Here is a 14,060-nt window from a genome sequence, read left to right as displayed (position 1 = left end):
TCCAGCTTCTAATTAGCAGACACTTTGGTGCTAATTATGATCCTCTCTGGAATCCAAAAGAGCCAGTGGGCACTTTCCTTGCCTTCTCCTTCCTGCTCACTTCAACAAGAAAAGCAAGTCACTGATATTTCCCTATAAGGAGTTTGTACACATTTCTAGCACCCCGATTTTTACAGCTTGCAGTGTAGGGACTGGCTCTAAATTACCTCACTCTGATAGCCAACAGGCCTTGCATTCATGAGTTCCACAGGATTATAGCAAACAAAAACAGTCTTTAAACACATGCACCGCCAACAATAATACACTCAAACTCTTTGCAGAAGGAACATGCAGAAATGCCCGTTTCCCAGTTTCCCAGCTGCTGCCTGAGAATTTGGTTTCTAATCAGCTTACACTGAGGTGTTAACTGTTAACCCTCTTCTGTGGCTCTCTAATGGGTCTTAGTACACCCTCTACCATTCAGAGGGGCTTCTCAGTGGTAAAGAATCTGCTTGCCAGTCTAGGAGATACAAGAGACTTGGGTTTGATTCCTTAGTTGGGACGATCCCCTGGAATAGGAAATGGCAACCCACTCCAGTATTCTTGCCTGGAAAATTCCATAGACAGAGGAGCCTGGCAGACACAGTCCATGGAATCGCAAAGAAATGGACAAGACTGAGTGCTGGACCCACACATATACTACTACTCAGAGTTGCTAAGACCAAAGATGGAAGCTTGGACCAATACAAAGGTTTGAGAGATAACAAGGAGTTCAATCTGGGCTAGTTGATGAAGTTAATCTCCTACACAAAACTGGGAGAGGTGGCTGTTCTACCTAACATATATAAACCAACACAGAGAGTCAAGGTAAATAAAGAAACAAAGGAATATGTTCTAAGCAAAAAGAACAAGATAAATCTCTAGAAATCAATCTTAATGTAGCAGAGATAAGTCATGGACATGATCATAAAGATATTAATCAGGGTAGAGCATTAATGAACAAAGTAAGAATTTCAGTAAATAGAAAATATTAAAATGTACTAAAAGATATCCTAGAACTGAAGAATTCAATAGCTGAACTAAAAAACTCAATATAAAAGGATTCAAATAGCAGACCAGGTCAGTGGGAAAAGGAGTCAATGAGCTCAAAGACAGGGCATTGGAATTATTCTAGTCAAAGAAGCAAAAAAAAAAAAAAAAAAGGAATTAAAATGTCTTAAAGGACCTATGGGACAACATCTATGGGTTGTCAACTGGATCAATATACTCTTCTCCCAGAAGAGAGAGAGAAAGGTGCAGAAAGCTTATTCAAAGAAATATGGCCTCAAACTTTCTTAACCTGGGGAAAGAAACAAGCAGTTAGATCCAGGAAACTTAAAGAGTTCCAAAAAAGATGAATCTAAAGAGATCCTCACCAAGATACACTATAATTCAACTGTCTAAAGTTAAAGACAAGGAGAGAATCTTAAAAGCAACAGGAGAAAAATAATTTAAGTTCAAGGGAACACCCATAAATCTATCATCAGACTTTTCAGCCAAACTTTACAGGCTGTTAAGGAGCGGCACAGTAGACTCCAAGTGCTGATAGAAAAGCCAACAAAGAATACTGAAAGTGGCAAAACTGTTCTTAAGAACTGAAAGAGAAATAAAGAGTTTCCAAAACAAGCAAAAGCTGAAGGGGTTCCATACCACTAGACATGGCTTATAAGAAACGTTAAAGGGAGTTTTTCAAGCTGAAGATGAAAATGAAAGTATAAAATTCTATGGTGAAAGTAAAAATTAATACATAAATTTGCAATACTCAAAGACTGTCATGGTAATGAGTAAATCACTTAACACTCTAGCATAAAGTTAAAAAGAATATTGACTGAAACTCTAATAATTTATCAATACACAATATAAAAGATGTAAATTGTGACAGTAAACACATAAAATGTGGAAAGGGGAATACAAAGATATAGTGCTTTTGAATGCATCTGAATTTGTTTTAAAATAGACTGTTAAAACTATAAAAGTTTAAAATGTCAGTAGAGACAACAGACTAGAAATTACATTTGCAACTACTAAGACATACAGTTAAAAAATGTAGTTATCAGCTGCTAATATATGATGAGGTACCTAGTTTTACCCAAGTATTTTAAGGGGTATGTGAGCAAAAACATTTGATCACCATTGCTTTAAGCTGCTTGAAGTTGCATCTTGGCTAAAGGCACTCATATTGTCTGTTAGATGCAACTTGTTTGATACCATCTGTTGCTCCTGCTGCAACATCACACTTCCCATTTGCCTCAGTGAATTTTCTCTCTGCAGAGGTGTTCACCTGAACTTCCCCAGATTTCAAGAGTAACAGCAGAGGGAAAAAAAAAAGACAATTACAGTAACTCAGTGGCCCAGAACCTCCAGAGACATGAGAATGTAGGTGGGGAGATTTCTGAGAGGAAGTGGGATCTGCATGTCTCTGTAACACCTGAGCATCTTGTGCCTAGCAAGCAGGCTCTCGTGGTTACAACAATAAATTTCATCTCTAAGGACCAAATCATGTAGGGCGCCTTGTACCCACCTGAGCAAGACATCTGAATCAGGAAGTAGAGTGAAAAACTCTTTCTATCAGGGAAGATCACAGAGTGATGAAGGCTTTGAAATCTCTCAAGGCTGGTAGTGTACAATCTTGGTGCAAACTTAGGGCCTCCTTTTCAAGGAATGGGAACTGGCTATGCAAGTGATGATTATCAGGATGCTATTTTTAAAGTAAAAATCATGTATTTCCGTAACTTAAATCCTTTCAACAATTTCCTGTAACTTTCAGGTTAACATTCAAACTCCTTAATTTAGCACTGAAGAACTTTACAGGCTTGCCCCTGCCTTTCTCTCTAGCTTCATCTTTCAACACTCCCAGGAAACACTCTGCATTTATTCCACCATCCCATATGACCATCAGATCCTAGTTATGTTTGGCTATTGCCCCAGCTCAGTGACTATACAAATGCTAGTGTGTCTGCCTGGAAAGCTCTTCCTGCTTCCTCGTTTAATTTCTCTTCCTTCAAGACACAATTCAAGCATAATCTCCCAGGCCTCAAATTTTTATATTTTTCCTTCTTTATGCCCTCAAAGCAACTGTACTCCATTCATTTCATTGTACTGTATCCACTCATTCATTCACTTAGTAGTTCTCCTTGTAATTTCCGAGCAGACAAAGCCTGCTACCTTAGAGATAAATCAGTGAGTGAAATGAGAAATAAATTAATATATAAATGAAAAAAAGATTTACATACAAGGAACACGGAAATAGAGGAGTTGTGATTTTGAAAAAAAGCAAAAAATGAGGAAGCAGGAAGAAGAGCAGGGTAGAAATTGAAGAGACAGAAGGGCAGACGAAAGCGATAGCCTCTTCTTGCCTGCTTCTCATCACAACACACAGGCCTCTGTCCCTGCTCAGATGCCCATGGCCTGCTGTAACAGACCAGCAGGACTCAAAAATCAGCCCTGCCCCTCTTATTAGCTATGTGACTGGGTATAAATTACTAATCCTCCCTAATCCCCAGCTTCCTCATCTCTGAAATGGAGATCAGTATATTAACCTCTGTCATAGAGTTGTTTTGAAGATTAAAATGGGTAATGCTTATGATGTACCTGACCTAGTGTCATGTACATAATAAACACACGACAAATGTTAGCTGAAAATGCATTTCTAGCTAATGTTGAGGAATAAAAGAAAAGCCTTTTTCTCAGGGCCCATAAAGCACATAACCTGGACTAAGACATTGAACTAGTTTGACTTGGAATCATTCTCTGATCTAGGACATTTTAGCTCAGTGCTGAATGCAACAAAGAAAACTTAAATCAGCAATGCTACCATCATTTGAATTCACTCTTTAGCTGAAAGGCACATTAATTGTAAGCTTGAGGTTGAGGTCAATAAGATTTTTCTATTTCTATGTTAATGATGTAGTTGTAGCATTTTAAGTTTAGAAAGCAAAAAATATATATATATATGATATTGCCACATGAATGTTCTAAGGAACATCCCGCTCTATAGCAAAAGAAGCTTCACATGTGGAGCCTGTTCCTCTCAAGCCTCTTGAAGCTGCCAAAATACTCTTCACAAATGAACAGTAACAGTGTTTGCCTATTTACCCAACCACTGGGTTGGTTTTGAAGGTAAAATATTACCCAGTTGGATTAATTACTATATCACATTGGGTCAGATGCCTCTACCAGGCACCAAGTTTCTTGGTTGGTCACATATTAACAATCATCATCTTGACATTCTAAACATGCTGCCTGATTAGTAGTTCCTGGCAGCAGTGACTGATAGCAGTTACTGGAATCTCTGCTTACTGAGTGATTGCGTAATATCTACACCTAGCTGCATGGCTAGTCACGACATTTTGTGACGTTTGGACTGAAGAATTTCATGTTCACCAGACTGATCTGATTTGTTGCACATATTTTACTTTTCCTACCTTTGTGTCTTTGCTCATTCTCTTTCCTCCACCCAAAATGACTTTTCAAATTGCTCAAATTCTAGAAGTCTGTTAAGGTTCTGTTCAAATGCTCCTTTTGTCTGTAAACCACCCAAGTTAAAAAACAGTTTGCTTCTGAGTTCCCACTGTGCTTTATTTTCTGTAGAGTGCTTTTTGTTTTATAACCTATATTTTCCTTACTAAATGATGCCTTACCCACAATTAGCACTAAATAAAAGTTCACTGAAGATATGAATGAGTGACCCACTACAACTAAGGATACTATAGATTACTTGAAAATATAAACAGACCTATCATTTAATGAAAATATCTTACTCCTTTTGAGGAAATCCTGCTTCTAAACCAACAGCTAAATCCACTTCCTGATCATGTGCCTCCCAAAGGGTTTGGAAAAGAGATTCTAGACAGGATAAATTCTAGAATTTCATCTCTGGCTTATCATAAAAATAGCCTGTCCTTGCTCCCAGTTCTTAGACATTGAAACACTGCTCTAAGTAGTGGCAGCAGAATTCAGAATTAGGGAGGTATGGAAAGAGTGGATTTACATTGGTGCTTTGGACTGAAAAAAAGGTCAAAGATGCTTTCCACTTGTTCCCTTTATTGATCTGCTTTTTCCCAGAGATAAGAGTCCTAGTGAGGTTACAGATGACCTAGAGTTAGAGTGTAAAATTGGGAGGCTAATAGAGGATATTATATGGACTCAGTATTAGATGATATTAAGGAATCATTCTTAGATTTGTCAGATTGAGTAATGGCATACTTATTGTGAAATATAAAAGGCTTATCAGTTAGAGATGCATGCTGAAAAATGACATGATTTCTGGGATTTGCTTTGAAATACTCAAGAGAAAAGAGAAAGAATTGAGAAAAATAACAAAATTGGCAAAATGTTGATAATTATTGAGCTGACTGACCAGTATTAGAAGTTCATTACACTATCCTCTATAGTCTTGTGTACCAAACCATTTCTACACTGGAAGTTATAAAAGAAAAATAATCTTTTAAGGTAACAGTTATCCTCATATAGCTGATTCTCAAACTAGATGTTTGCCTGAAATCACAAATAAGGGTATGAAAGGGAATTTTTATTATCTAGATCACCAGTCTGTGCCATTTGATTTAATCCACACTATTCCAAATCACTGCTATGGGATGTTCTCTTTTAAGTAAGTCAGAAAGCTATACATACGCAGCCTGGAAAAGATATCTGTGGTTTTAACTTCAAACAAACTACAGTTATTTGCATTGTGTCTTTAATCAATATTTCAGGCATCATAGTAAACCTGTTCTTTGGTGTTTGTTTGCTGATTCTTGAAATCATAGTAATTAAAAAGAAATGTTATACTTTAAAAAGGAGAGAGGGAAAGATGGGGGGAAGGAGGATCAGAAATAGTCTATAGGTTAATAACTTTCTTGGTAAGACATCCAGGTAATAATCTAGGTGAGCACTTAATTATCTGAAAGATCTGGCCTTAATTAAAATTTAGCTCTGCACTATTAATCAAACAGTATCTTTTGCAGAAGTTAATTAATAACTCTGTACCTTTCTCCACCCTTTTTTGTAACAGCAGGCAAATGCCTAGGAATTTAGGAATTTTTCCCTTAGATTTAATCAAAATAGTCCCAAATTTCTATTCAATGAATAATATAAGGAATCAAAAGTCTTTATCACATTAAATGTTACTTGCTGCCTTTTGCAACAAATGCCAACAAAGACTGGAATCCTCACATATCTGAGGAACATATTTCTTCACTTCTGTTTTTTCCTGGGATGAGCATGTATTTCCCCCCAAATCTATACATTTTTCATCCCAACTTTACCAATCAAATGGTAGAAGTTGGTAGAACCAACTTTACCTATCAAATGGTAGAATTTGGTAGAAGTAATTTTATTGATTTGCCAAATAGGACTGGCTTGAATAAAATAAATTTATTGATTTGCTTAACAGAAATAGAATTTGCCTAATAGAACTTACTTCAGAAAAAGAAACATTCCAGGTTTGTTTTTTTTTTCTTAACTTTTTGAAGTTTTAACAAGCTCCTTTATTATTGGCTACTTGCGTAGAAAAGATTTTATAGTTTGGTGACCTAATAGTGCTTCAGCAGATCAAAGCTTTAAGAATTGGAATTGACTGAGGTAAGCTTAAAGGAACCAACAAAAACTTTGGAACTGGTATCAGACTGTATTTTCACGTGCCTCTGTATACCTCTGGCTATTGTAGACATAAAAATCCTTCAGAAAAAAGTATATAATTTAGTATTTCCTAATACATTTACTTATAGAACTGAGATATTATTAATGGTGGCTCAGACAAGTAAAGAATCTGCCTGCAATATGGGAGACCCAAGTTTGATTCCTGGATCAGGAAGATCCCCTGGAGAAGGGAATGGCTACCCATTCCAGTATTTTTGCCTGGAAAATTCCATGAACAGAGGAGCCTGACAGGCTATAGTCCATGAGCTTGCAAAGAGTGGGACATGACTGAGTAACTAACACTTACACTTTTCACCTGAACAAAGGGCTTCATGGTCAAGTGAAGTTGGAGAAATTCTGGGTCAAAAAAAGTTCAACTATCTTTTCACTTTGGGACTTTCTGCTGCTGCTGCTGCTGCTGCTGCTGCTGCTAAGTCATGTCAGTCATGTCCGACTCCATGTAACCCCATAGATGGCAGCCCACCAAGCTCCCCCGTCCCTGGGATTCTCCAGGCAAGAACACTGGAGTGGGTTGCCATTTCCTTCTCCAATGCATGAAAGTGAAAAGTGAAAGTGAAGTTGTTCAGTCATGTCCGACTCTTCGTGACCCCATGGACTGTAGCCCACCAGGCTCCTCCGTGCAGGGGATTTTCTAGGCAAGAGTACTGGAGTGGGTTGCCGTTGCCTTCTCCGTTGGGACTTTCTAGTCTCTTTAATATGATAATAGTACTATGAACGTATAGGAAGGGAAACATCATATAAAAGTGCCGTTCAGAAATTACCTTGTGAAACTAGTGTTCCAAAAATATATTGATGGCTATGACCTGAAAATACATCCATGTACACATACAAACACACACATTGCTATCAACATACTAGAAGACATGAGTGAACCATTTTTGCACTGGTGTAAACAAGTATTAAGGCCAATAAAACTGTGCCAGCAAGACAAGGAATATCTCCCTTTCATTCAAAGAAATAAGAGAGATCTATTTTTCCAGCATCCCTTTGGACTGTGGATTCTGGGCAGCTATTTCCTTCCTGCTGTAAAAACATTGAATCCAGGAACTAAGAAACTGATAAAGAAAGGGATGTCCTCTGTGCTGCCTTTAGGTTAAGAACATTTAGTACTGTGCGGCAAAGAATCAGGCTGCCTGTAAACTCCAGGAAACTTACTAAGATCTAGCCCTGATTCTGCAAAACCTGGAAATGAATTCATAGATAAATTAGTTTTTTTCTTCAGTCTCCTCAATTAGAGTAAAACAAATCTTTCTTAGCTATCTCAAAGGCCATAGTTATATACTCGAAGAACATTTAGTTTACACTGTGAGTGAAAATAATAAAAAGAATACAGGAAATCACAAAAAAGAAAATTGTCATTTTGTTGTTGTTCAGTCACCCAGTGGTGTCTGACTGTGGTTGCATGGACTGCAACACATCAGGCCTCTCTGTCCCTCACCATCTCCTGAAGTTTGCCCAAGTGATGCCATCCAGCCATCTCATCCTCTGACACCCTCTTCTCCTTCTGCCCTCAATCTTTCCCAGGGTCAGGGCCTTACCCAGTGAGTCAGTTGTTTGCATCAGAGGACCAAAATACTGGAATTCAAACTTACAGGCCAATATTATTGATGAATACATATACAAAAATCCTCTACAAAATATTAGCAAACCAAAATCACTTCAGTTCAGTTTAGTCGCTCAGTCGTGTCTGACTCTTCACAACCCCATGAATCGTAGCACATCAGGCCTCCCTGTCCATGACCAACTTCCAGAGTTCACTTAAACTCACGTCCATCGAGTCCATGATGCCATCCAGCCATCTCATCCTCTGTCATCCCCTTTTCTTCCTGCCCCCAATCCTTCCCAGCATCAGAGTCTTTTCCAATGAGTCAACTGTTCGCATGAGGTGGCCAAAGAACTGGAGTTTCAGCTTTAGCATCATTCCTTCCAAAGAACACCCAGGACTGATCTCCTTTAGAATGGACTGGTTGGATCTCCTTGCAGTCCATGGGATTCTCAAGAGTCTTCTCCAACACCACAGTTCAAAAGCAGCAATTCTTCGGTGCTCAGCTTTCTTCACAGTCCAACTCTCACATCCATACATGACTACTGGAAAAACCATAGCCTTGACTAGACGGACCTTTGTTGGCAAAGTAATGCCTCTGCTTTTGAATATACTATCTAGGTTGGTCATAACTTTCCTTGCAAGGAGTAAGCAAGGAAAGTTTAATTTCATGGTTGCAATCACCATCTGCAGTGATTTTGGAGCCCCAAAAAATAAAGTCTCACACTGTTTCCACTGTTTCTCCATCTATTTCCCATGAAGTGATGGGACCAGATGCCATGATCTTTGGTTTCTGAATGTTGAGCTTTAAGCCAACTTTTTCACTCTCCTCTTTCACTTTCATTAACAGGCTTTTTAGTTCTTCTTCACTTCCTGCCATAAGGATGGTGTCATCTGCATATCTGAGGTTATTGATATTTCTCCTACAATCTTGATTCCTGTTTGTGCTTCCTCCAGCCCAGCGTTTCTCATGATGTACTCTGCATAGAAGTTAAATAAGCAGGATGACAATATACAGCCTTGACATACTCCTTTTCCTATTTGGAACCAGTCTGTTGTTCCATGTCCAGTTCTAACTTGTTGCTTCTTGACCTGCATATAGGTTTCTCAAGAGGCAGGTCAGGTGGTCTGGTATTCCCATCTCTTTCAGAATTTTCCACAGTTTATTGTGATCCACACAGTCAAAGGCTTTGGCATAGTCAATAAAGCAGAAATAGATGTTTTTCTGGAACTCTCTTGCTTTTTCCATGATCCAGCGGATGTTGGCAATTTGATTTCTGGTTCCTCTGCCTTTTCTAAAACCAGCTTGAACAGCAGGAAGTTCACAGTTTACGTATTGCTGAAGCCTGGCTTGGAGAATTTTGCGCATTACTTTACTAGTGTGTGAGATGAGTGCAATTGTGCAGTAGTTTGAGCATTCTTTGGCATTGCCTTTCTTTGGGGTTAGAATGAAAACTGACCTTTCCCAGTCCTGTGACCACTGCTGAGTTTTCCAAATTTGCTGGCATACTGAGTGCAGCACTTTCACAGCATCATCTTTCAGGGTTTGAAATCCATTAAAAGAATCAAATGGAATTATCCTACAGATGCAAGGATGGTGCAATATTTTCAAATTAGGCAATGTGATATACCATATCAACAAAATAAATTAAAAAATCACATGGTCATCTCAATAGATGCAGAAAAAGCTTTTGACAAAATTCAACATCCTTTTATGATAAAAAAAAAAAATTCTCAACAAAGTGTATATAGAGGAAATATACCTCAACACTGTTGTTGTTGTTGTTCCAGTCACTAAGTCATGTCTGACTCTTTGCAACCCTATGAACTGCAGCACACCAGGCTTCTTGGTCCATCACTATCTCCTTAAGTTTCCTCAAACTCAAGTCCACTGAGTCAGTGATGCCATACAACCATCTCCTCCTCTGTCACTCCCATCTCCTCTTGCCCTCAATTTTCCCCAGTATCAGGGTCTTTTCCAATAAGTCAGCCTTTTGCATCAGGTGGCCAAAGTACTGGAGCTTCAGCTTCAGCATCAGTCCTTCCAGTGAATATTCAGGGTTGATTTCCTTTAGGATGGACTGGTTGAATCTCCTTGTTGTCCAAGTGACTCTCAAGAGTCTCCTTCAACATCACAGTTCAAAAGCATGAATTCTTTAGTGCTCAGCCTTCTTTATGGTCTAACTCTCACATCCATACAAGACTACTGGAAAAATCATAGCTTTGACTATATAGACCTCTGTTAGCAAAGTGATGTCCTCTGCTTTTTAAAACACTGTCTAGGTTTGACAAAGCTATTCTTCCAAGGAACAAGCGACTTTCAATGGTAAAGGCCATATATGACAAACACATGGCTAACATCATACTCGACAGTGAAACACTGAAAGCAATTCCTCTAATGTCAGGAGCAAGACACTCTCACCATTCTTACTCAATATACTACTGGAAGTCCTAGCCGTGGAAATCAGACAAAAGAAGAAAGAAAGACAAAGAATCCAAATTGGAAACAAAGAAATAAAACTGTCACTGTTTCCAGATGACATCATACTAAGGAGGCATCAAGGAACTACTAGAGCTCATTACTGCACTCAGAAAAGTTACAGGATACAAAACTAATATGTGGAAATCTGTTGCATTTTTATACACTAAAAACAAACTATCAGGAAGACAAATTAAGGAAATAATTCCATTTACCATCACATCAAAAAAAAATTAGGAATAAACCAACATAAGGAGGTAAAAGAACTGTACTTGGAAAATTACAAGATGTTGATGAAAGAAATTAAAGATGACACAAACAAATGGAAAGATATACCATGTTTATGGATTGGAAGAATTATTATTGTTAAAATTATACACTCCAAGGCAATCTACAAATTCAATACAATACCTATCAAAATACTCAGCATTTTTTCACAGAACCAGATCAAATAATTTCAAAATATGACTGGAAACACAAAAGACCCCAAATAGCCTAAACAATCTTGATGAGGAACAGTGCTGAAAGAATCACATACTCTGATTTCAGACTAAAATACAAAGCTACAGTAATCAAAACAATGTTATACTGGCACAAAACAGACACACAGATTAATGGAACAGAACAGAGAGCTCAGAAATAAACCCACATTTACATGGTCTGTTGGCTTGTACAATGGGGAAGACAGCCTCTTCAATAAACGGTACTGGGAAACTAGAAAGCTAGATGCAAAAGAATCAAGCTGGAGTACTTTCTCACACCACATACAAAAGTAAACTCAAAATGGATTAAAGATTTAAATGTAAAACCTGAATCTATAAAAACCCAGAATAAAACAGGAAGTACACTCTTTGACATTGATCTTAGCATTATTTTTTGGATTTGTATTCCCTAGGCAAGGGAAATAAAAGCAGAAGTAAATAAATGGGACTACAGCAAACTAAAACACTTTTGCACAGGCAAGGAATTATCAACAAACTGAAAAGGAAGCCTATGAAATGGAAGAATATATTTATAAATGATATATCACTAAGGAGATTAACATCAAAAATATACAAATAACTCATATAACTCAACATCGAGGGAAAAAAAAGACCCTATTTTAAAAATGGGCAGAGGACCTGAATAGACATTTTTCCAAAGAAAACACACAGATGGCTGACAGACCCATGAAAAGATGCTCAACATCATCAAGCATCCAGAAAATACAAATCAAAACTGCAATGAGATAATACCTCACACCTGCCAGAAAGGCTGTTTTCAAAAGAACAACAAATAACAAGTGTTGCCAAGAGTGTAGAGAAAATGGAACCCTCTTGCACTGTTGATAGGTTTGTAAATTGGTGCAGCCACTATTTTTTAAACAAAAATTAAAAATAGGGCTGTCATATGATCTAGCAATTTCACTTCTGGGTATCTATCTGAAGAAAACAAAACCACCAATTTGAAAGGATATATGCACTCCTGTATTTATTGCAGCATTATTTATGATAGTCAAGATATGGGAGAAATCTAAATATCCATTAATAAGCAAAGAAGATATGGTGTGTACACACTCACACAATGGAATACTACTCACCATAAAAAAGAAAAATCTTGCCATTTCTGATACCATGGACAATCTAGAGGATATTTTGCTAAGTGAAATAATAAATCAGAAAAAGAAAAATTCCACACATATATGGAATTAAAAACAAGCAAACAAAACAAAAACAAAAATAGACTCATAGATATAGAGAATAAACAAGTGGTTGCCGGAAGAGAAGAGGGTGAGGGAGGGCGGCCAAAAATAGGTGTAAGAGATTAAGAGGTACCAGCCTCCAGCTGTATAGTAAATAAGCCATAGGAATGCAATGTATAATGTAAGGTATATGATCACTAATATAATAGCTTTATATAAAGTTATATGGTTATTAGAAGTCACGATCATTTTATAATATTTTCATAGGTCAAGTTATTATTTAGTATACTACAAACTGACAAAATACTAATTTCAATAAAATTAATTTAATTTTTACATTTTTTTAACTTAAAAGTAAATCTGCAAGTCCTAAGTCCTAAAAATTTCAAATATCACAGTCCCTTTAAAGATTCTAAACTAGTAGTAGTCAGGACTAACTAGGAAAAAGGCATACTCAGCCAACACCTGTGGCTTTTGATGAAAAAGTGCTGTTTCATCTTGATCCTGGGGTAGACAGAGAGGTATGTTTGCAGAGTCACCGGTGATCAGTACAGCCCTTTATAGCCTCCCTTCTATTGAAAACAAAATGACAATATATCTAAAGACATAGACTCGTGGGTTTTCATCTTTCTGCTTTCTTTTTCTCAGTTTTACCTCTCTTCCATGCAGGCCAATGCAGTCTCTACCTGGATCATTCCACTGTAGTCTGGGTGCCAGCTTCAGCTCTACTTATACGATTGCTGCATCAAAGTCTAAGAGGAAGTCTGTTGGTGATGATTGCCAAGCCAACTGTAGCAGCTACTGGGGAAAGAATTGAAAGTTCAATTTAAGCCCATAGAATTTAGGAAGACAAAAGCAAGGTGCAGTCCTACCAGATGGAGCAACAGAGCTAAGATTGAAGAGCAGAGGGTGGATTTCAACAAGGTCAGAAATAAAATCCAACTATGACAACAATCTGGTACTTGTGGAGAAATGAAAACTTTGGAGGGTCTTAAAAGCAGCCAGAGACCCCAAAGACCCACCATCAAACTTGATTTATTATAACAAATCTAATTTCTAGATTATGACAGACCTGAGCAAACAGAAGGTTATCTGTAATCATTGTTAAAGCATTCTCATACTATTCACCCATGCTACTTTTCTAAACAATATGTATCTACAAATAAGCTCTTTTGGAGTTTTTTAGAATCATCCATATTGAGAAAAGAACCTGGAGGCCATAATTTAAAAAAAAAGGTATAACTCAAATCTTTGTCTTTTAGAAGTAAACATCCTGATAAGGATGAACTGGAAATGATTAATGCTTTTCTTCTTTCCTGGCCAAGAGACAGGCATTTGCTTAATTGAATAGAGACAGAAAAGCTTGTTCTCCATATATGGTATGGAACTCAAGCTATTTTTATAGGCAGAAAAAAAAATAAAGTTCTCAGATTATCTATGGAAGTAGTCCAACACTGGAATAACACCATTCTTCTAGTGGTTTTCCATGAGACTATTTGACTTGCGTTTGTTACACGTCAGATACAAAGCTGGTTCAAGTGAGTCCACTGTCCCATAACTCCATGGATACCACAGAAATTTCTGTATGAGGAGAGGAACCACAGATAAGTGTGGAGAAGTAAAAAGCAGAGCATATAACAAGGGGAAGATTTTAACAGGAGATGTAAATCTATGGAGGA

General features: G+C 37.5%; 1 long non-coding RNA gene across 1 annotated transcript in view; it reads right to left on the bottom strand.

Moving 5' to 3' along the window:
- The window catches only part of LOC106503198, a 103,595-nt gene extending 90,503 nt beyond the window's left edge, over positions 1-13,092 (bottom strand). The window contains exon 1 of the long non-coding RNA XR_001296840.2: positions 13,036-13,092. This is a non-coding gene — a long non-coding RNA (uncharacterized LOC106503198). The remainder of the gene's footprint in view (positions 1-13,035) is intronic.

Source organism: Capra hircus, chromosome 1, assembly GCF_001704415.2.
Source record: "Capra hircus breed San Clemente chromosome 1, ASM170441v1, whole genome shotgun sequence".
Classification (NCBI taxonomy): domain Eukaryota; kingdom Metazoa; phylum Chordata; class Mammalia; order Artiodactyla; family Bovidae; genus Capra; species Capra hircus.
The sequence above is the reverse complement of the archived record's forward strand: the minus strand, read 5'-3'. Positions and strand labels throughout refer to the sequence as shown.